Below are 22,855 nucleotides of genomic sequence, written 5' to 3' on the forward strand. Positions count from 1 at the left end.
TGGTGTGTTGCCAGGCACTGAAGAGAATGGAAACCTGGAGACAAATGAAATATTTGAGAAGAGGTGAGGTGAAATAGAATTGGCTCTTCATATTCCTTCCTATGCTCTGAAAGTATCTGTTAGATCTGTATTGTAATAGCTGAGATAGGGCTGTACAGTACTGTCAATAACAATATTTCAGAGCAGCAAGAGAGGAGATGGGCACTTTGCCCCTAAGTTGCTCTCATTCCCAGGAGGTCACTGGACTAAAAATAATGAGGAGTCCTTGTGGCACCTTAGAGACTAACACATTTATTTGGGCATAAGCTTTCGTGGGCTGGAACCCACGCTGTGGCCTCCACCCTTATTGCTCTCTGAGTTTCAGGGGAAAGTAGTACTTTATCTTCTGAAGCACAAGGACTGTGTTTAATAGCATGTGCAGGTGAGGAAGTGACCCCTCTTTCTAATAGAATCATAAGATTTTCCATACCAGACTGAACCAACAGCCTGTCAGTTTTGGTATACTGCCTGTGATAGTAATCTATAGCTGATGCATTGGGGAAAAAAATCCTCAGGAAGTACCTCATCAATTGTGGAATGCTGTATTTAGGGGCAGGGCAAGATTCCTTCCTGATGTTTGCGGCTCAGTGTTTTCCTTGAAGCATGAGATTTGGTTCCTCTATTCTATGTATGTCTACCAGATGGAATCATTCATAAAGTTCTCTCATCCCCTTGAAATACAGCTGCAGCTTTTGCTTCCTGCAGCAGTGCATTTCCTGAGCTGACCAGGAGCTCTGGGAAGAAGTGAGGTCAATGTGCACACTTTGGGGACCCATCTAAAAATACTGGTAGTTTAAAGTGAACCCCCAGGTCAGCATTAGAACTGTCCAAATCTGGATTTGGATTTTGTTTCCATTGAGTGAGCGGAGTTCAGATTAGTCAAGCAGAACAATCTTATTCTGCTCAGGATGAATGGCGTTTTAGCTTCTTGTGCTGTTCTATTTTGACTACATTGCCTGGGTTCTTCCTCATTAGTGATGCCTGGAACTAAGAAACAATCTCAACAGCTTTGCCTCCGATGTGCTGAGCCATTCATGCTGTTTTGGGAACAAATGTTGCATGCTAAAAGGTGCACATTTCACTTACTGATTTTAAAATGTCCTTTCCAGCTTTAGCCAAGGTACCACTAGAGAGAGCTCTAGGTTAAGTCAGAGGGTTTTCCTAACCCTTCAGTGGATTCCCCCCACTTCTGCCAGTATGTGGAATCTGTTAGTTGTGTATTGTGTCTCTAGCTGAAGGTTGTGTCAACATTTCCATTATAAATGTCTGTTCTCAGCAGTTAATTGCTCAGCCATAATGTCTGGCACTAGCCAGAATGTAGTATACTTTGAACAGAACAGTAAGTAGTTGGGATTTTGAAATCAGTCTCCAAATGTCTCACTGAAAATGTCTTAGGGAGTTCTAGTGCGCACTTAAGGATCACAGGACAGCTGCATTGACAATGATGTAATGATGTCTTTTAGCATTAGCCTTGCTCAGAGAAAAGCCTTCATTCCAGTAAGCTGGGAGGGGCCCTTGGGGAGCCTCCGTCAGTCACTGATCTGTGAAACAATGCATCCCGAGGTGTGTCCAATAAAGCTGAAGAAAAATCACCTGTGGTAGGTGTAGCAGACACCCCCGTTGCACCTGTTAATAGTCTGTGTATTCAAATTTCCAAATGAGGAATTTCCCGGATAGCCCTGTCACTCCTGCCCACAACATGCATTTTAAAAACTGGCCTAACTGTGTGTTCTTTGTGATCAGTTTCAGAGGCACCTAAAGTTCCTGTTGATCTGCAGAACCATTACGGGGGTCTGCTAAACACAGACAAAATCTCTTCCTGTTGCTCTGCTGTCAAGTGAACTGCCTCAGCAATAACATCCCCTCCTCTTCCCCCCACCCCAAACCTGGACACACTCAGCACCTGCTGTTAGCAGTTCCATTCTTGGCCCTCTGTTTCCATAGGCTCGTTGGTAGAGCTTTGTAAAAAAATCTTCACCGATATATAATCATCCCCTTCCAATGAGATTTGTACAGTAGGGCTTTTTGTTGTGCTTGTGGCACCTTAGAGACTAACCAATTTATTGGTTGCTCAAATAAATTGGTTAGTCTCTAAGGTGCCACAAGTACTCCTTTTCTTTTTGCAAATACGGACTAACACGGCTGTTACTCTGAAACCTGGCTTTTTGTTGGTGGCTCTGTTCCGTTCTAAACTTCCAAGTGTAGGTTTCATAGTTGATCCTGGATTGACTGGTACCCCAACAGACAATAATTAATGGAGAAAATGCTGGATTTAATGAGGACTATTGCACAGTTAAAGGCCCTGCTGAAATGTTAGCACAGATTAACTCCCTTAACAATTGCTTTTGTGGCTTTTTACCATATTTGTGTATTTATATACTGGGATTTTTTCCAGACTCCTCAGGGCACTAGCCCCACTGTGCTTTAATTTCTTACTCATGCGTATTGTGCCCTGAGGCCTTCCTTTGCCTCTCAGTGTGTCTAAGTGCCAAAACGAAGATGTTAGCTTGAGTTCTCAAGCATTTAGTAATTCCCTCCCACTCACACAGCTTGCGCTGCACCCCTACTTGGTTCTAAACTTGGGAGAGCCCCTGACAACTTTCTAGGCAAGAGTGCCTATGGTTTGGGCCAAGTTTTCATGATTGCATATGCTATTCCTGGAGAAATTCTGTGCCAAAAAAATTAAAAATTCTGCACACAATATTTTAAAAATCTGCAAAATTCTGCATATTTTATTTGTGAAAATAACACAATATAATCACACCAGTTTCAAGTATTTTGATAAATTATTTAAAAATACCTGTCAGCAACTATGTCTGTAACAATACAGACATCAAAAAAGATTCAGGAAATGTTTTTTGACAAATAGATTCCTTACTAGGCATATTAATACAGAACTCTGAGTAATAAGTCATTTAAACTACAGTACAGAACTGTATTTCCCACACCCCTCAGAAGCAATGCAGAGGCTTAGGTAGTCAGGGGTAATGGATTTGCTGAGGGACAGGGAAGTAATTTTTGGGTAGGAGCCTGGCTGTGAACTTGGAGGGTTGTTGGGTATGGGTGGGAGAAGTAAGGAACAGGCTTCTTTTTGGGTGGGGAGGGATTGTCAGGGAGCCTCCACCATGCAGACCCTGTCTGACCCCTAGCCTTTCTCATTCAGTCAGGCACATCTGTCCCTGCACCCCCATTCAGCCACCCCCTCCCCCCATGTGTCCCTATACCCCCTCCCCCATGTGTCCTTGCACCCCACTCAGCCACCCCAATCCTCTCATGTGGCCATGCACCCCTCCCCCAATCTCCATGCGTCCCTGCACCCACTTCCATTGAGCCCCGGCCCCACTCTGTCTCTTTCTGAACCCCAGTCTGTGACACCTCCCCACCAGCATCCCCGTTTGCCCCATATCACGTGCCTGCTGAGCTGGCCACACAGACAGGTTGCTGTGAGGAAGGCAGCATCTTTCTCTTACCTATCCGCATCCTCTGTTCTGGTGCCACAGTGGCCCCTGCTGGGCGAAAGGAGTAACTGCAGCACCTTTCCAGCAGAATGTATTTTCTTTGGGGAAAAAAACAAAAATTCTGTGGGGCACATGAATTCTGCGCATGCGCAGTAGTCCAGAATTCCCCCAGGAGTAATATGCAACTAATATACCACCTTTTCTGCAGATGTGATTGTGCACACAAAAAGCCAGTTAGGAGCGCAGTTGTGGGAACCAGTTTAGGTATGAAGTTATGACAATTTGACCCCTTATGTCTTTGCCACTCTGAAGAGGGTTACTTATCTTTTTGTGGTCTCCATTTTATATGGATTACTGAAATTAACGGGGCACCTCTGCAATCCTTAATTTTCAGCACCAGGCATTTCTTTTCCTTTCAAGTCCCTCTAGTGTTCTCCCAAGCAGCAACATGCAGTAGTTTTCTGAGTACACAGGGAACCCTTTTTCATTATGTACTTTCTTCAGTAAGTTCATGTAAGCATTTGAGCCAAACTCATTGGTCCTGTAGGTGTTAAAGTGACATCGGTCTGAAAATCTCATTGGCCTTGAAAATGTTGTACCCGCTTGCGACGGATGTGGGGGGGCTCCTTAATAATTATTGATTCTGGACCTGGTTGGGCAGCAGAAAAGGAGACCCTTTCCAACAGTTACCTAACAGCTTACATTTGGACATCTATGAGGAGACAGTGTCAGAGCAAGCAGTTTAATAACTCCCACCTGCTCTTGTAGCCAGCGTGCAAAAAACAGCTTGAGCAGGGCGTGGAGAGAGGGAACCATACTGAGTCCCACAGACACACTAGAGGATCTGGGCTTTGTAAGGGCTTGTCTTCATGAGGAAGTTATTCTGGAAGAAGGTAAGGTGTGAATTTAAACTCCTTTGGCTATTCTGGAATCACTTCCTTTGCGAACACCCTTATTCCAGAGTCAGGGTAAAGGAAGGAGTGAGATCAGAATAAGGACAAGACTTCAAAAAAGGAGACTTAGACTCAGAATGGATAGATAGGGTCCTGTGGGAAATAAAACTAAAGGGGAAAAGGAGTCCAGGAGAGCTGGCAGTTTCTCAAGGAGACAGTAGTAAAAGCTCAACTGCAAACTATCCCACTGTGAAGGAAAGATAGGAAAAATTGTAAGAGGCCAATAGGGTCCCACCAGGAGCTCTTTAATGAAGTGAAAAACAAAAAGGAATTTTACAAAAAGTGGAAATATGGACAAATTGCTAAGGAGGAGTACAGACAAGATCAGAAAGGCTAAGGCACAAAATGAGTTACACCTAGCAAGGGACATAAAAGGCAATAAGAAGAGGTTCTTTAAATACATTAGAATCAAGAGAAAGACAAAGGAAAGTTTAGATTCTCTACTTAGTGGAGAAGGAGAGATAATAACTTATGCTATCACAAAGACTGAGGTGTTTAATGCCTATTCTGCTTCAGTCTTCACTAACATGGTTAATGGTGACCAGTTACTCAACACAGTTAATATCAACAGCAAGGAGGAAGGAACACAAGCCAAAATAGGGAAAGAACAGGTTAAAGACTATTTAGATAAATTAGATGTATTTAAGTCAGTAGAGCTTGATGAAATTCATCACAGGGTACTTCAGGATCTAGCTGAAGCAATCTTGGAACCATTCACAATTATATTGGGAGGGGCAAACATAGTACCTATCTTTAAAAAGACTGGTCGGTTGAATGCTGATACTTGGAAAGATACTGGAACAAATTATTAATCAATTTTTAAGTACCTAGAGGGTATTAGGCTTATAAGTAAGAATACGATTTGGTCACAGAGGTCATGGATTCCGTGACTTTAATAGACCTTCGTGACTACTTTGGCTTCAGCCCCTCCGTGCCCATACTCTGATTTTGTCCTTTTTTGACATAACTATTCCATGAATTTTGCTTAATTGTACCTTGACAAAATTGTATTCGTAGTTGCAAGGAATAGCCAGCATGTCAACCCATCATGTTGTCAAGAACAAATCATGCCAAACCAACCTAATTTCTTTCTTTCTTTGACAGGATTACTGGCATAATGAATGTGGGGGAACCCAGTAGATGTGATATATCTTCACTTTAGTAAAGCTTTGATAGTCTCACATAAGTCTCATAAGCAAACTAGTAAAATGTGGTCAAGATGAAATTACTATCAGTTGGGTGCACAGCTAGTTGAAAGAGTGTACTCAGATAGTTATCAATGGTTCATTGTCAGACTGGGAGGGGGGTATCTAGTATCGTCCCACAAGGGTCTGACCTGGATCTTGTACTCTTCAGTATTTTCACTAATGACTTGGTTAATGGAGTGGAGAGTATGCTTATAACATTTGGGGATGACACCAAGCTGTGATGGATTGCAAGCATTTGGGAGGACAGGATTAAAATTCAAAATGATCTTGGTAAATTGGAGAATTGGTCTGAAATCAACAGGATGAAATTTAGTAAAGATAAGTACAAAGTACTACACTTAGGAAAGAAAAATCAAATGCACAACTACAAAATGAGAAATAACTGGCTAGGTGGTCATACTGTTGAAAAGGATATGGGGGTTATAGTGAATCACAAATTGAAGGTAAGTTGTCAATGTTATGCAAGCTTTGAAAAAGGCTAATATTCTGGGGTGTATTAACAGGAGTGTCGTATGTAAGACGGGGGACCCGGTAATTGTCCTGCTCTACTCAGGACTGGTAAGGCCTCAGCTGGAGTACTGTTTCCAATTCTGGGCAGCACACTTTAACACAGATGTGGACAAATTAGAGACAGTCTGGAGGAGAGCAACTAAAATGGTAAAAGGTTTAGAAAACCTGACACATGAGGAATGGTTAAAAAATGTGGCCATGTTTAGTCTTGAGAAAAGAAGACTATGGGGAACCTGATAACAGTCTTCAAATCTGTTAAGGACAGTTATAAAGAGGATGGTGGTCAATTGTTCTTTGTGTCCCCCATGGGAGCTAGGACATTAAGTAATGGGTTTAATCTGCAGCAAGGGAGATTTTGGTTAGATATTAGGAAAAGCTTTCTAACTATAAGGTTAATTAATCTCTGGGATAGACTTCCAAGGGAGGTTGTGGAATGGCAAACCATTGGATGTTTTTAACACCAGGTTAGACAAACACCTGTCAATGATAGTCTAGGTTGACTTGGTCCTGCCTCAGTACAGGGAGTAGGACTCAATGACCTCTCTAGCTCCTCTGCAGCCCTACAGTGCTATGATTCTGTAAGTGGCCCTGCACAGGGAGCTATTGCAGAATAGTTACTCAGGTCAGTTTCCCCTTGTAGTCAGGCCCTAAGTGGTTCTGTTCTGTTCCTGTTACTTAAGAGGAAAGCCTCTTTAAGTGGGGCCGTATCTATGCTACAGGCTTCTGCCAGCCTAGCTGTTGGTCAGGGGTGTAAAGAGATGTGATCTCTGACTGACAGAACTGTGCCTGCAAAAGACCCTCGCACAGACGAAATTACACTGGCAAAGGTGCACTTTTACTGGCATCGCTTGTTTCACTAAGGTGCTGGAATAAACTTACTGGTAAGAGCACAGTTTTGCCAGGATAACGTGTGTCCCTCCTAGGAGCGCTTTACTGGTATGGCTGTACAGGCAAAGTCATCCTAGTGTGGATGTGGCCTTAGCTTGTGGGAAAGGGAGGTGGTGGAATTACCTAGGGGGGTGGTGAAATCTCCTTCCTTAGAGGTTTTTAAGGCCAGGCTTGACAAAACCCTGGCTGGGATGATTTAGTTGGGGATTGGTCCTGCTTTGAGCAGGGAATTGGACTAGATGACCTCCTGAGATCCCTTCCAACCCTGATATTTTATGATTCTATGAAAGCGTAAGATTAGATGAGACAATTCATAGAGGCTGCTTGCTCTAAAATTTTTCTCTAATCTTTGTTCTAATTGTTAAATAAAAATACTTTGTGTCAAGATGGTAGTTGGTCACTATTGCTGGTTACAGGTGCCCAAACCCAGTTGGACCTGCAGGGTGATAACCCCAACTATACCTACAGCTTATGTACCTGAGTCCCAGTCTAAGAGTGGGAGAATTGCAGGATTCCACCCGGAAGCAGATGAGGGCAAGAGGCTGAACACCTGAGGCGGTAGTGCTCAGGCAGCCCAGAATGGGGACAAGAGGTGCAGACAGTCCTGTAACTGTAACGGCGCTGTAGTTACAAGTAACACCAAGACCATTGTCAGTGGCTATAAGAGTCTTGGGAAAGCTAAGCCTCCCCAAATAGGGCAAGAAATGTTGAATGAGGTGCACCTCCCTTTGGAAGCATGCCACCCTTTGGAGCGCTGCCGCCGGAAGTTCCTGAGAAGTTGGGGGAAGGCTCCGGCACCTGAACCGTGGTCCTGCCACTGCCTCTTCCCCTGAGACCCCCATTGCTTGCTCTTCTCTGCCCTCTCCCTCCTGTTGCTCACCCTTAAGGCAGGAGGGGGGCAGAAAGGAGTGAGTGGGAGGGGGGTTTGGGAGAGGGGGTGGGGAGGAGCAGGCAGCTGGTAGAGAGGAGCAAGTGGTGGCAGGGGGAGGGGGCGGAGTGGAGGTGAGAAGAGGCAGAGTGGGGATGGGGCCTCAAGGGAAGAGGCAAAGCGGGTCAGGGCCACTGTCTGGGCAGTGGTGGTTCCTCCCACTTCTAAGGAGCTTTTGGTGTTCACATGCTGCATCCTCAAACACAAGAGTCATGTGCTGCATATAGACAACTGTAAGTGGAAGAGGTTAGTAAAAACTCTGTGTTTTGGGTTGCTGGGGTTTTGTTTTTTTTTCAGTTTGCCTTATATGGTCAGTTTCTCTCTTCATTAAATTAAATGACGTTTATAAAAGAAAAGGGAGCTGAAAAACCCTCAAGCCTTTTTTAAAAAGGACATTAAAAAGAAAATCCTCAGGCTATGCTGTTTAATGGGTGTTTAGTTATAAACGAGGATTTTTTTTGTCAACTCCAAAAAAGATCAAATTGTATCCCTTTAAAACATTAATTAGGTCCACAACTTAATATTGGGGCTGCTAGACTACTAATTTGCTTACTATGTTTCGTGTTATAATCCAGAGTGAGACTAAGGCCCAATCCTTATAGCAGATAAATTGTTCTGTGCGGCTTTTTCAGGCTCATATTGTGAAATCTAGTCAATTTAAAAATGGAGTTATAGTAGTAGATGTTCCCCTGCCAATTTTAATGGGTTTACAGTGACATTTTTCAAATATATCAAGATGTTTCTCTTCTGTGCTGTGCGAAAGACCCATGTGAACAACAGAGGAACCTGAGTACATGGGAAACAGGGCAATGAGCTACCCATAAGGCATTGTCAAATGCACAAAAGTAAACAAGCTGGGGAGGGGGAAGGTCATTTTTTCCGAACTTTCAGTTGTTGTCCTCTGAGGTGCTAGTTATAACCACAATAGGCCAAACACGTTCAGACTGTGGCTTTTTAAAAAGTTGACTGGGACCCTTTAGCATCAGAAGAGTGCACATTGGTGGCATGCATCTGATGAAGTGGGTTTTAGCCCAGGAAAGCTTATGCCCAGATAAATGTTAGTCTCTAAAATGCCACAAGTACTCCTTGGGACTAACACAGCTACCACTCTGAAACATGTCATTGGTGGAATGATCTCCAAAGAGAATGTAGGGAATGAGGTATGAAATTCAATAGTTTAATGATTCCAGGTTTTTTTTACCATCCCCCCATTTTTAATAGAGGAAATAATGGTGGTATAAAACCATAGAAGCCCTTTTCTGTAAAAGTCATTGAGTCAGATCTCACAAGAGAGTTATGCATTTGACAAGCAACTTGAACTGTGGTGCGGGGTGGGGAGGAGGGAGGGGGAGGCAGAAATACTGGGATTTAACTTTCTAGTAATAAAATAGATATTGGAAAAAAGGGAATCTGGCTGGCTAGATTCTGAACTTCCAGTTCTGGGGGAGGTGTCCATTTTGACAATGAAGGCTCAGGCTTGTTAGTTAATTTACCCTCCTTCAACTCTTTGCACTTACGAAAAAGGGGAAAAATTGGTCTGGAAGATCAGCTGTTCTCTGAAAAGAAATTATGTTAAAACAGGGCTTTAACACCAAAGATCTGTTCCTTGCAATTATACAGACTCAGCTGCTGATATTAAGGAGGAAAACAAGCTTTTTTACTTCTGGTAGCTCCACAGAGCCTGCAAAGCTATGGGACAGTAGAATCCAAATCACTCTTTCTTGTGCATCAGTAGAATTAAATTCTAATGGGATATGCTGTGCCATTCCCCAGGGTACAGTCTGGACTGCTGGATAACTGTGTCCCCATAACTCTTCAATTGGGGGGGGTGGTCTTTTACACAGCTTCACTATAAAAACAACCATTCCTGGTCCATTGACACACAACCTCTAACGTGCAAAATCACTCTCAGCTGAATTATATGAGTGCTTCTAGCTAGCCACTCATGAATTACATTACAGAGCAACACCAGCAAATTCCTAGTTCCAGACCTGTCCCCAGAAATATGCATCTTGTACTGCCCAGCACCCTCCTGGACAATACAAGCTCATAGAAAGTCCATCATTTCATTAATAGAAAATAAGATGCATAAACCCTGATATCTCAAATGGAGGTTTCTAAACACTTCAATCCAAGCACACACTGGTTTAGATAAAACAATAAAACAAGTTTAACTACAGAAAGATAGATTTTTAGTGATAACAAGGAATGAGGCATAAAAGTCAGAATTGGTTACAAAGAAATAAAAGGTAAAATGCAGACTAATAACTAACTTAACTAGCTAAGGAAATTTAAAGCCAAAGGTTTCTTCACATGCTTACAGCAGACTGGCTAGGACCCCACCCCCATTCAATGGTGCTGCTTTTGTTTTTCAAATGTTGGTGATGCCATGAGCAGAGATGAAGGGAGAGAGGTGATTTGTGGCCTCTTCCTCATTTTTATTTTTTTCCCTCCTCTTTGAGAATTGTCTTCAGCTGGGGTTCAGGCAACACCCAGTCTGTTCACACGGGAAGCCCCAGCTGTTCCATTGCCAAGATGTAAATTTCTCACTCACCCCCTTCTTCCTGCCAAAGAATGTCTGCTTACCCTGGTGGTGGTCTATTTGATTGTGCTGGCACCTGGCTGAGGAGTTAGTTTGCCTTTTGTCTCTGAGGAACTGGTCTGGGCTTCTTCTCCAGATTTAGAATATGCCTTAGTAACATCATACAGTTAAATATTATAACTTTACATACAATGTTGCTGCACCCATTTTACCAGGACAGTGAAGATCAGCAAATTATGAGTTTTCAAATGATATCTCACAAGGCATACTTTGTACAAAATTTATCATAGTTTTGTAAAAGTGGTGAACACAGGGGTACAGTCTGTCACATACACCTATACAAAACTATTGCAGATGACTGGGCTGCACAGTTATGACTGTGGACTTAATGTGTCCAGCAGAAATTAATTGCAAGTGATTGTTGAAGGAAGGACTCTCAGCTTGACTCTCAGATCCCAGCACTAGTTTGCAGGGTTGGCTGCTAGTTTGAGTAACCTATGCAAATCATGAGCTATGAGCTATGCAAATGAGCTATGCAAATCATCAAGAAACAATACTAGTGACTCACTCATCTTGCCCATACTATTTTTAGAGTTAGTTTCCAGAGTAGATTTGCCCTCTGAAAATGTTTCTCTAACCATTTTCATGATCCCTTTTCAATACTACAGACTTCCATTTGTTGGAAACAAAGGGTAGCGGTTAAAGGGTACAGCTATTAAGTGTCTTGCATTCTCATCCCGAATCTGCCTCTGACTTCCTGTGTGACCTTGTAGTTACTTAATCCCCCTGTGCCTCTGTTTTCCCATCTGTAAAGAGAACATAATACGGCCTCCCCAGAGTGTCTGTTATGATACTTAATTCATCTGTGTTTGTAAGGTACTTTGAGATCCACTACAGAAAGGCAAAGAATGGCTGTCTGTTACTTAGACAGAGTGTGGTGCTTTAAACATTCCACTCAGATTTAAAATTCTAAATAAAATTAATTACAGTGCTAGTGAAAGCTGGCAGATTGTTGGCTCGAAAGTCTGAAGCCCTCTTTATCAACAGAATGCATAAGGAATTAGGCAGCAGAAATGCAGCCTTCCCACATGCACTGCTGTGTCCGTTTGCCTCAATCCCAACCCAAAGGGAGCCCATTTAGAGGAGACATTCTCCTGGTCTGTTCAGCCCTCGGTGTATTGTCTGAGACTGCCAACAAGGTTGTTGGCTCTGATGATGGCTTTTTGTGATGGGTACAGGCAGCTAGGAAGCAGTGGGCTAAAGCCCCAAACTCATCCGATGTATTTTGAGATCGGAGTAACTGTTGGGAAGTCTCTTGCCATGGCTCTGGCACCTGGATGTTTGTTTCCATGAAGCACCTGCTGGCGGAGTGGTTAGAACTCCTGGAAATGTCACTGACTACCAGAGAGCTGCAATCTCCTTTCTGCTGAATGCCACCCACAGTGTCTAAGGCTTGATGCTCTTCTGGATTCTGGAGTGTTTTTGAAGGGGTGGGTCTGTTCTAATTTTATTAAAATTTTGCTTGTTTTGCTGCTGTCAGGTTTGTTAAAACCTCTCAGTGGTGCCACAAAAGTGAAATAAAATGACTACTTACCTCCTCCATTCCCTCTTCTGGTGAAGTCTGGCCCCGTGCTGCCGACTTCACAGACAAGTCACCTTGCCATGTAGAGGGGGAGCTACAGCAGCCCAGTGCAGTCAAACAGGAAATGGATCTGAAACAGAAAACTTGAAAGAAATCAGAAAGCATTAAGAACCCTGAAAGGCTCTTTCCTGGAGTGGTCAGAGGATCTGCTTTCCTGCCCGCACCTCTCCCATACCTGCTGCAGGCTTGTGCTAAAATGGAAAGGATTACAAGAGAATGGAAAGGATTACAAGAGAGTGGTTCCTCTTTCATTGTTCCTGGGTTTTTCGGAGCTTAGGGCTTGGCTACAATTGCGAGTTAGAGCGCATTAAAGCAGCCCCGGGCACCCTAACTCATGATGTGTCAACACTGGCAAGTCACGTAGAGCGCCCAGACTCCACAACTGGAGCACTCCTGGTAATCCACCTCCACAAGAAGCATAATGCTGGCTGCACCCCAGCTGGAGCGCTGCGGTGCCATTGTGGACACCCTGGTCTATTAATGCTCTCTGATAGGCCTCCAGAAGTGTTCCACAATGCCTGTTCCAGCCACTCTGGCCATCATTTTGAACTCTACTGCCCTGCCCTCAGGTGACCAACCGGCAGACCCGCCCTTTACATTATCTGGGAATTTTGAAAATCCCCTTCCTGTTTGCTCAACAAGGCGTGGAGTGCTCTCAATGAATCTTTCCAGGTGACTGTGCCTCCACGCGCCAGGCGATCCCCAGAATGGAGCAGTGGCGAGGTGCTGGACCTCATCAGTGTTTGTAGGGAGGAAGCTGTCCAGTCTGAGCTGTGCTCCAGCCATAGGAATTACGATACCTTCGGGCAGGTATCAAGGGACATGATGGAAAGGGGCCATGACCAGGATGCGCTGCAGTGCAGGGTTAAAGTGAAGGAGCTGCGGAATGCCTACCGCAAAGCGCACGAGGCAAACAGCAGCTCTGGTGCTGCCCCTGCAACCTGCCGTTTCTACAAAGAGCTGGACACAGTACTTGGGAGCGACCCCACCTCCACTCCAAAGACCACCATGGACACTTCAGAGCTCAGTTCAACAAGGCAGGAGGAGGAGGAAAGCGGGAGTGAGGGTGCTGAGGAGAAGGGGGACTGCTCGGTATCCCTAGATGCATGCAGCCAGGAGCTGTTTTCAAGCCAGGAAGAGGTAGCCAGTCGCAACAGACTGTGCTTGGGGAAGAACAAACACCAGAGGAGGTGCCTGGTAAGCGGCTTTTATTTTGGGAAGGAAGTTGTTTGGTGCGGGCTCTTGGGGTGAGGAGGGTTAGGGCTGCATGCATGCCTAGATGCGGAATAGGGCATCGATGTGCCCTCTCACATCGCGGTAATCGGCCTCAGTGATCTCTTCAAAGGTCTCACGCAGAAGCTGGGCAATGCGCTTGCGCAGGTTCCTTGGCAGAGCCACTGTACTCTTTGTCCCAGTAAGGCTAACGTGCACGTCACTGTGCCGTGATGGGGGGAGGGACCATTGCTGCACCCAGGCAAGCTGCATATGGGCCAGGGCAGAAGCTGCATTATAGTAGAAGACCCTCCCTTGCTTCCCAGGTCACCCTCAGCAGCGAGATCTCTTCCAGGACAAACTTATCCTGTGGAAAATGTGGGGAGAGTGTTCAATAGAGGGGCCCCCTGCAGCTGTTGGCTCTCCCCAAGGCACAGAACCCCAGAGGACAGTACGGCCTTGAAACAATTAGCCCCCCTTGCCCCTGTGCTTACTCACCATTTTGGGGCTCCTGTGGGTTATGTGTGCTCGCTTTTGGACGGGCAATTTCTGCTATTGTGTAGACTGTGCTTGTCTTCAAGTACAGCCGAATCATTGCTCTGTCTGGTGTGAACAATGCTGCCTCTGTTAAGTGTTGCATTTTGGCTTTACCGATGCAACCCTGAGATCCCAGCCGACCTTGTTATCAATGGCCGAAAGACTCCAAAGAATCTTGTCACCGCCAACCCACTTTCCCCAACATCCAGGTTCTTATCGCCACCAGCTGCCTCCAACACCTGTAGCTTCACCACCCAGCCCTGCAAACTATGACCCTTACCCACTGCACTCAACCCCCATCACCATGCATTTTAGCCATCCTGAAGTGCAGCACTCATTGTACGGCCCTCCAGACAGGAAGGCTGAGTATGATAACAGGACATATGCAAATCTGTGACTGCCCCGTTCCCCACCCCACCTCCTTCCCTCGTCCCACACAGCACAGATGTGTCATGCCCTTTCTGTTTCCCAAGCAGTTATGTTTCTTTTCAATAAATGAATTTTTTGGCTTTGAAAACCTTCTTTATTATTGCATTAAGTAAAAGATACCGTAGCCCAGGAAAGCAACAGACACTGCAAGTCAGTGCATCATATGTAGCAAAAACAGATTCCTACTAATATTGAAACCACTGCACTTCCCTCCCGTGCAGGGCACCAAACATTACTGGTGGCTTTCAGCCTCAGATTGCTCCCTCAAGGCATCCCTAATCCTGGCAGCCCTGTGCTGGACCCCTCTAATAGCTCTGCTCTCTGGCTGTTCAAATCCAGCTTCCAGATGTTGAACCTCTGAGGTCCATGCCTGAGTGAATCTTTCACCCTTCCCTTCACAAATGTTGTGGAGTTTACAGCATGCAGGTATAACTGGGGGGATGTTGTCATTGGCCAGGTCCAGCTTCCCATACAGAGAGCACCAGCAGCCCTTTAAACGGCCAAAAGCACACTCCACAGTCATTCTGCACCGACTCAGCCTGTTGAATCATTTCTTGCTGCTGTCAAGGCTCCCTGTGTAGGGTTTCATGAGCCATGGCATTAAAGGGTAAGCGGGGACTCCAAGGATCACAATGGGCATTTCGACTTCCCCTATAGTGATCTTCTGGTCTGGGAAGAAAGTCCCGGCTTGCAGCTTCTTGAACAGGCCAGTGTTCCGAAAGATGCGTGCATCATGCACCTTTCCGGACCAGCCTGCGTTAATGTCAATGAAACACCCATGGAGATCCACAAGCACCTGGAGAACCATAGAGAAATACCCCTTCTGATTTATGTACTCAGAGGCTAAGTGGGCTGGTGCTAGAATTGGAATATGCCTGCCATCTATTGTCCCTCCGCAGGTAAGGAAACCCATTTGTGGAAAGCCAGCCACAATGTCATGCACATTACCCAGAGTCACAGTTCTTCTGAGCAGGATGCGATTAATGGCCCTGCAAACTTGCATCAACGCGATTCCAACGGTCAACTTTCCCACTCCAAACTGGTTAGTGACCAATCGGTAGCTGTCTGGAGTTGCTAGGTTCCAGATTGCAATAGCCACCCGCTTCTCCTCCATTAGGGCTGCTCTCAATCTCGTGTCCTTGCAATGCAGGGTGGGGGCAAGCTCAGCACACAGTCCCATGAAAGTGGCTTTTCTCATCCGAAAGTTCTGCAGCCACTGCTCGTCATCCCAGATTTGCATGACGATGTGATCCCACCATTCAGTGCTTGTTTCCCAAGCCCAAAAGCAGCATTCTGTGGTGAACATGTCCGTGAATGCCACAAGCAATCTCATGTCATATGCGTTATGCGAGTCAACATCATCGTTGGACTCCTCACTGTCAGTTTGTAGCTTAAGGAGTAACTTGACTGCAGTGCGTGGCATGCTGGCGACACCCATCAGCATATTCCTCAGCAGTTCAGGATCCATTCCCGCAGACCGAAAGGGAAGACAGAGCATGCAGTACAAAAAACGTTGAACGATGGCTCCAGTTATGGACGGAAGCACAGGAGTTGCTGGGATGCGAAGCGATGCATCATGGAGCATTGGGACAGGACCCAGAATGCCCCACCACCTTCCCACAAGCCACAGCTCTAGAATGGGAAGAGGTGCTCTGTGGGCTAGCTGCCCATGTGCACCGCTCCCAATGCTGCTGCAAGTGCCACAAATGTGGCAACGCCAGTGCACTTGCAGCTGACAGTGTGAACGCACTGTAGCGCTTTCCCTGCTGCGGTCTCCAAGGGCTGGTTTAACTCACAGCGCTCTACATCTCCAAGTGTAGCCATGCCATTAGTGTGGAAGAGTTCGGAACCTGATCAGGGAGAGCAGCCTCTTGATCTAGATCAGTTGTCCTAGGCTTTTAGGTCACCTGTGCCAGCTTTTGACTATGGGCTCAGCTGTACTGGAGAGTGCCCTGGGCCACCCATTGAACTAACTCTTGGGGCATGTGCAGCTCAAGGTCCATTGTGGATTATTAGAGCATACAGCTGAGTGGGAAGCAGGCAACAAGGTGTACCAGGACCTCGCATGGAGGCTATTCACAAAGCCTGAAGCACCAATGCTAATGCAAATTTCAGTGGTTGGCAAACATAGAGTTATGGAATCATAGGCGCTAGGGATGGAAAAGACCCATGAGATCACCTAGCCCCACCTCCCCAGGGCTCAGTGCAGGATGGCTTTTTGCAGTACATTTTTCTAGTGTCTCATAAAGTCTAGTATTAAAAGTCCCAAGTGGTGGGATTTCCAATGCTTGCCAGGAAGACACTTCCACAGCCAGCACACCTTGCTGTTGGGTAGGCTATCCTGATATTCCCCCTAAATTTTTCCTTTCCTAATTTCATCCTGTCACTCTTAATGATATACCAATAAGCCATTCCAATAAAATCTCTCTCCTCGGCTGTTCTCACTCCTTAGACACTTGTCCCTTCCTAGCCAAGATGGTTAGCCCTTTCCTTGTAGATCAGCTCTCTCTGGCCCCTGAGCATTTTTATTTCTCTTCTCTGAACTCCTTCCAGTCTGTCGGCAGGTTTTGGAGAATGTGGAATGAAATATTCCAGGTGCAGTCATGTTCAGACGGATTGTTATCCCCTGCTCTGGGACATGGGTGCCCTTCCTTCACCCCCCTCCCCAAGCATAGAATCATAGAAACATAGAAGATTAGGATTGGAAGAGACCTCAGGAGGTCATCTAGTCCAATCCCCTGCTCAAAGCAGGACCAACGCCAACTAAATCATCCCAGCCAGCGCTTTGTCAAGCCGGGTCTTAAAAACCTCTAAGGATGGAGATTCCACCACCTCCCTAGGTAACCCATTCCAGTGCTTCACCACCCTCCTAGTGAAATAGTGTTTCTGAATATCCAACCTAGACCTCCCGCACTGCAACTTGAGACCATTGCTCCTTGTTTGGTCATCTGGTTCCACTGAGAACAGCCTAGCTCCATCCTCTTTGGAAACCCCCTTCATGTAGTTGAAGGCTGCTATCAAATCCTCCCTCACTCTTCTCTTCTGCAGACTAACAGGCCCAGTTCCTTCAGTCTCTCCTCATAAGTCATGTGCCCCAGCCCCCTGATCATTTTTCTTGCCCTCCGTTGGACTCTCTCCAATTTGTCCACATCCTTTCTGTAGTGGGGGGCCCAAAACTGGATGCAGTACTCCAGATGTGACCCCACCGGTGCCAAATAGAGGGGAATAATCACTTCTGTTGATCTGCTAGCAATGCTCCTACTAATGCAGCCCAATATGCCTTTAGCCTTCTTGGCAACAAGGGCACACTGCTGGCTCATATCCAGCTTCTCATCCACTGTAATCCCCAGGTCTTTTTCTGCAGAACTGCTGCTTAGCCAGTCAGTCCCCAGCCTGTAGCAGTGCATGGGATTCTTCCTTCCTAAGTGCAGGACTCTGCACTTGTCCTTGTGAACCTCATCAGATTTCTTTTGGTCCAATCCTCCAATTTGTCTAGGTCACTCTGGACCCTATCCTACCCTCCAGCATATCAACTCTCCCACCAGCTTAGTGTCATCTGTGAACTTGCTGAGGATGCAATCTATCCCATCGTCCAGATCATTAATAAAGATGTTGAATAAAACCGGCCCCAGGACTGACCCCTGGGGCACTCCACTTGATACCGGCTGCCAACTAGACATTGAGCCGTTGATCAGTACCCATTCAATCCGACAATCTAGCCAGCTTTCTATTCACCTTATAGTCCATTCATCCAATCCATACTTTTTTAACTTGCTGGCAAGAATACTGTGGGAGACCATATCAAAAGCTTTGCTAAAGTCAGGATATATCATATACCACCACTTTCTCCATATCCACAAAGCCAGTTATCTCATCATAGAATGCAATCAGGTTGGCCAGGCATGACTTGTGCCTGGTGAATCCATGTTGACTGTTCCTGATCACCTTTCTCTCCTCCAAGTGCTTCAAAATGGATTCCTGGAGGACCTACTCCATGATTTTGCCGGGGACTGAAGTGAGGCTGTAGTCCCCTGGGTTGTCTCTGTTCCCTTTTTTAAATATGAGCACTATATTTGCCTTTTTCCAATCGCCAGGACCGCCCCCGATTGCCATGAATTTTCAAAGATAATTGCCAATGGCTCTGCAATCACATCAGCCAACTCCCTCAACACCCTTGGATGCATTAGATCTGGACCCATGGACTTGTGCATGTCCAGCTTTTCTAAATAGTCCTTAACATGTTCTTTCACCACTGAGGGCTGCTCACCTCCTCCCCATACTGTGTTGCCCAGTGCAGCCGTCTGGGAGCTGACCTTGTCTGTGAAGACAGAGGCAAAAAAAGCATTGAGTACTTCAACTTTTTCCACATCATCTGTCACTATGTTGCCTTCCCCATTCAGTGAGGGTTCCACACTTTCTTCTTGTTGCTAACATACCTGTAGAAACCCTCTTGTTATCCTTCACATACCTTGCTAGCTACAACTGCAATTGTGTTGGTGAATTCATGTCTAGTTTACTGTCCACTAACACCTCTAGGCGGCACTTCAACATTGCTGCATTCTAGGTTTCCCCACATTAAGTATGAGTATTGGGTCGTTTTCCCTAGCTGCCTTTTTCCAGGGTCAATCTCATTTAGATTTTTTTTAATCCAAGTTTCCCCTTTCTGTGACTTTTGTGTCCTCACTGCTGTTTTCAATTCCTCCCAATTTAGTAGCGTCTGCAAATTTCATTGTTGTGCTACATAACCTCTCCTCTAGATAGTTAATAAAGTTGTTAAATAAGAGTGGTCCTAACACTGGTCTCTGTCGTCCCCACCTGAGTTGCTACGTTGCCAGTTATTTTCCTTTGCTTTCATTCTCTAGTTTTTAGTCCTCATGACAATGTTCTGTTGCAAATCAATTTGAATTATTTTTTTGTTAAGATTTTGTGAGACACTGCATCTAATGGCTTACTAAATCCAAATATATTATTCACATAGGTTCCCTTAGCCTGCTGATAATTTAGTAATTCTGTCCAAAAAAGTCAGTTTTGTCTAAAGAATTATTCTTTATGAACTCATGCTGCTTATTGCATGTGAGTCAATTCGGTGGCTCTTTCTTCATGCTGGATGGACCATCATTTCTCTTGGGGATTGTGTTTAGACTTTCAGATGGTTATTGCTAGGATCATTTTCCTTTTCTCTTTGAATATTGTCTACTTGCTCTTCACTAATTTTTGGTACTTTCCCAGTTATCCATGTCTTCAGAAACAAGTAGCATTACTGTAAAATTTTGTACGATAATCCCAGTTATTTCAACATGGGTCTCTGTCTCAAATTTGATCTTGGCACATTGAAAGGAATGAGCAATATTCAGGTAAACTGTAAGCATGGTGCAAAACAGAATGAAGGGAGAGGGTTTATCTGTTGGACACACACTGTCTCGGTACATGCAATTAAACTAATAATAATCCTTTGTATCTTAGAGGCAGAAGCTGTTGTGCCACACTGAAAGTGAATAAGTACACTCTTCACCTCTTATCTTTCTTGAACTTACTGCTTTTTCTGCAACCGTTGGGGTGTCGGTGTGTACACACACACACGCTTTTATTTTGGATTCCTGAGTCAAGTGGGTGTATATTCAGAATAAGTGCTCCTTTGTCAAAATAATCTGCTTTTGGGGGAAGCAGGATATTGGCTTAATTGCTTCCTGAGGTCATAAGCATGGAAATGGAAACCACCGTCTTCATGGGCTCAGGGCTTGAAGTTCAAAATAGTCTAGGATGGATTGGAGCTAAGGGTTGGTGCCCTTTATTGATCAAACACTGATGTTTCACCTCTGGTACCATGCTCAAAGCTTTCATCCAGCATGAATCTAGGAGATAAATTATCCCAAATATTATCCTCCCAAAGGAGGCATCTTTGCAGCAGCTAATGCTCCATCCTGGAAGGGCAATAGCTGGTTGGGAGTTGGCAATAGCTGGTTCTACTTTTCTTTGATTAGTATTTTAAATTTGTCATCTACTATATTTACAAAGATCGACAACTTCAAAAGACCCAAACAGCTGATGTTGCTGTCTTGTCAGCACAGATGGGGTGTAAAAGGCCTCTTTGCCACTCACAGACTTTAAGGCCAGAAGGGACCGTCTAGTCTGATCGTCTAGTCTGACCTCCTGCACATCACAGGCCACAGAACCTCACCCACCCACTCCATTATCACTGGCTGAGTTACCAAATAATAAGTAATAAGCCCATTATCACTGGCTGAGTTACCAAAGTCCTCAAAGTTTGATTTAAAGCCTTCAAGTTACAGAGAATCGACCATTTATTCTAGTTCAAATCAGCAAGTGACCCAGGCCCCAAGCTGTAGACGAAGGTGAAAATCCTCCAGGATGTCTGCCCATCCAGAAAATTCCTTTCTGACCCCAAACATGGCAATCTGTTAGACCCGGAGCATGTGGGCGGGACCCACCAATCAGACACCTGGGAAAGAATTCACCGTAGTAACTTAGAGCCCTCTCCCTCTAGTGTCTCATCTCCAGCCATTGGAGATATTTGCTAATAGAAATCGTGGGTGGGCCAGATGCCATTATAGGCAATCTAATCATACCATCCTCTCCAGATGAGTCTTGAAACCAGTGAGGGTTTGGGTTTTTTTGCCCCCACTGCTCCCCTTGGAAGGCTCTTCCAGAACTTTGCTACTTTGATGGTTAGAAACAGTCATCTAATTTCAAGTTTTAACTTACTGAGGGCCAGTTTATATCCATTTGTTCCTAAGCCAACATTGGCCTTTACCATAAATAACTCCTCTTCCTCCCTGGTGTTTGTCCCTCTTATGTGTTTAGAAAGAGCAATCCTATCTCCCCATAGCCTTCATTTGGTTAGACTAAACAAGCCACGCACCTGAAGGCTCCTCTCATAAGGTAGTTTCTCTGTTCCTCGAATCATCCTAGTTGCCCTTCTCTGTACCTGTTCCAGTTTGAATTCATCTTTCTTAAACATGGGAGACCAGAACTGCACACAGCATTCCAGATGAGGGTCTCACCAGTGCCTTGTATAATGGTACTAAACACTTTCCTGTCTCTACTTGCAATACCTCACCTGATGCATCCTAAGATTGGATTAGCCTTTTTCATGGCATCTCAGAGTGATCCTGTGATTGAGAAATACACCCAGGTCTTTCTCCCGCTCTGTCACTTCCAACTGATACGTCCCCAGCTTATAGCAAAAAAAAATCTTGTTGTGAGTCCCTAGATGCATGACCTTGAACTGTTAAATTTCATCTCATTTCTGTTACTCCAGGTTTCAAGGTCATCCAGATCTTCTGTTATGATGTTGCCGTCCTCCTCCGTATTGGCAATACCTCCAAACTTTGTGTCATTTGCAAATTTTATTAGCACACTCCCACTTTTTGTTCCAAAGTCATTAATGTAAATGTTAAATAAGATTGGTCCCAAGACCAAACCCTGAAGAGCTCCAATAGTAACCTCCCTCCAGCCTGACAGTTCACCTTTCAGTATGACCTGTTGTAGTTACCCCTTTAACCATTCTTATCAGCTACGGACAAAAAATTGAAAGCACTTGCCAAAGGGATCCATACGTGCTCTCCTTAGATTGTTTTTGTGTGTCAGTCACCCTGGGATTACAGCAGTAAAAGTCAGCAATTCTCAGTGTCCCTTCAGTAATTTCCCTAAGATGGTTCTCTCACTGCTCTTATCTGCATTAGCTTTATCTTGGTCAGCTCCACTGGTGGTAGCAATAGTGGGAGTGCTAGTATAGAGGAGATCCTGGTGGCCACCAGCATCTTAATCCATGTGTCATCTCACTCTGCCATCTAGAAGAATTAGGCCTGTCTCTATGAATGGAATTAGGTGACAGGGTTGCGGGGAACTGGACTCTATGATCCTGGAGGACCCCTCCAGTTCAATGCCTGGCTATGTAGACCCTACAGTGGTTACAGTTCCCTTTGCTGGTCTACACTGGCACTCCCACCTGGTGTAGAAGCTGTAGTCATGATACAGAGAACAATGGTGTTTCCTTCCATCAGCACCTAATACGAACTTGAGCCAGTATAACTGGGGACAGTAATTCTCTTCATGAGAAAAAGAAAAGGAGGACTTGTGGCACCTTAGGGTATGTCTACACTACGAAATTAGGTCGAATTTTTAGAAGTCGGTTTTGTAGAAAGCGGTTTTATACACTTGATTGTGTGTGTCCCCACACAAGTGCTCTAAGTGCATGTAGTCGGCAGAGTGTGTCCACAGTACCGAGGCAACCGTCGACTTCTGGAGCATTGCACTGTGGGTGGCTATCCCACAGTTCCCGCAGTCTCTGCTGCCCATCTGAATTCTGGGTAGAAATCCCAGTGCAATGGGGCTAAAACATTGTCGCGAGTGGTTCTGGGTACATATCGTCAGGCCCCTGTTCCCTCCCTCCCTCCGTGAAAGCAGGGGCAGACAATCATTTTGCGCTTTTCTTCTTGAGTTACCTATGGCCATACCAGACGCCATACCACAGCAAGCATGGAGCCCG

General features: G+C 45.2%; 1 protein-coding gene across 6 annotated transcripts in view; it reads left to right on the forward strand.

Moving 5' to 3' along the window:
- Positions 1-22,855, forward strand: part of HDAC8 (histone deacetylase 8) — a 127,262-nt gene that overhangs the window by 15,405 nt on the left and 89,002 nt on the right. The window lies entirely within an intron of this gene.

This window comes from Lepidochelys kempii, chromosome 9 (genome assembly GCF_965140265.1).
Source record: "Lepidochelys kempii isolate rLepKem1 chromosome 9, rLepKem1.hap2, whole genome shotgun sequence".
Lineage (NCBI taxonomy): Eukaryota > Metazoa > Chordata > Testudines > Cheloniidae > Lepidochelys > Lepidochelys kempii.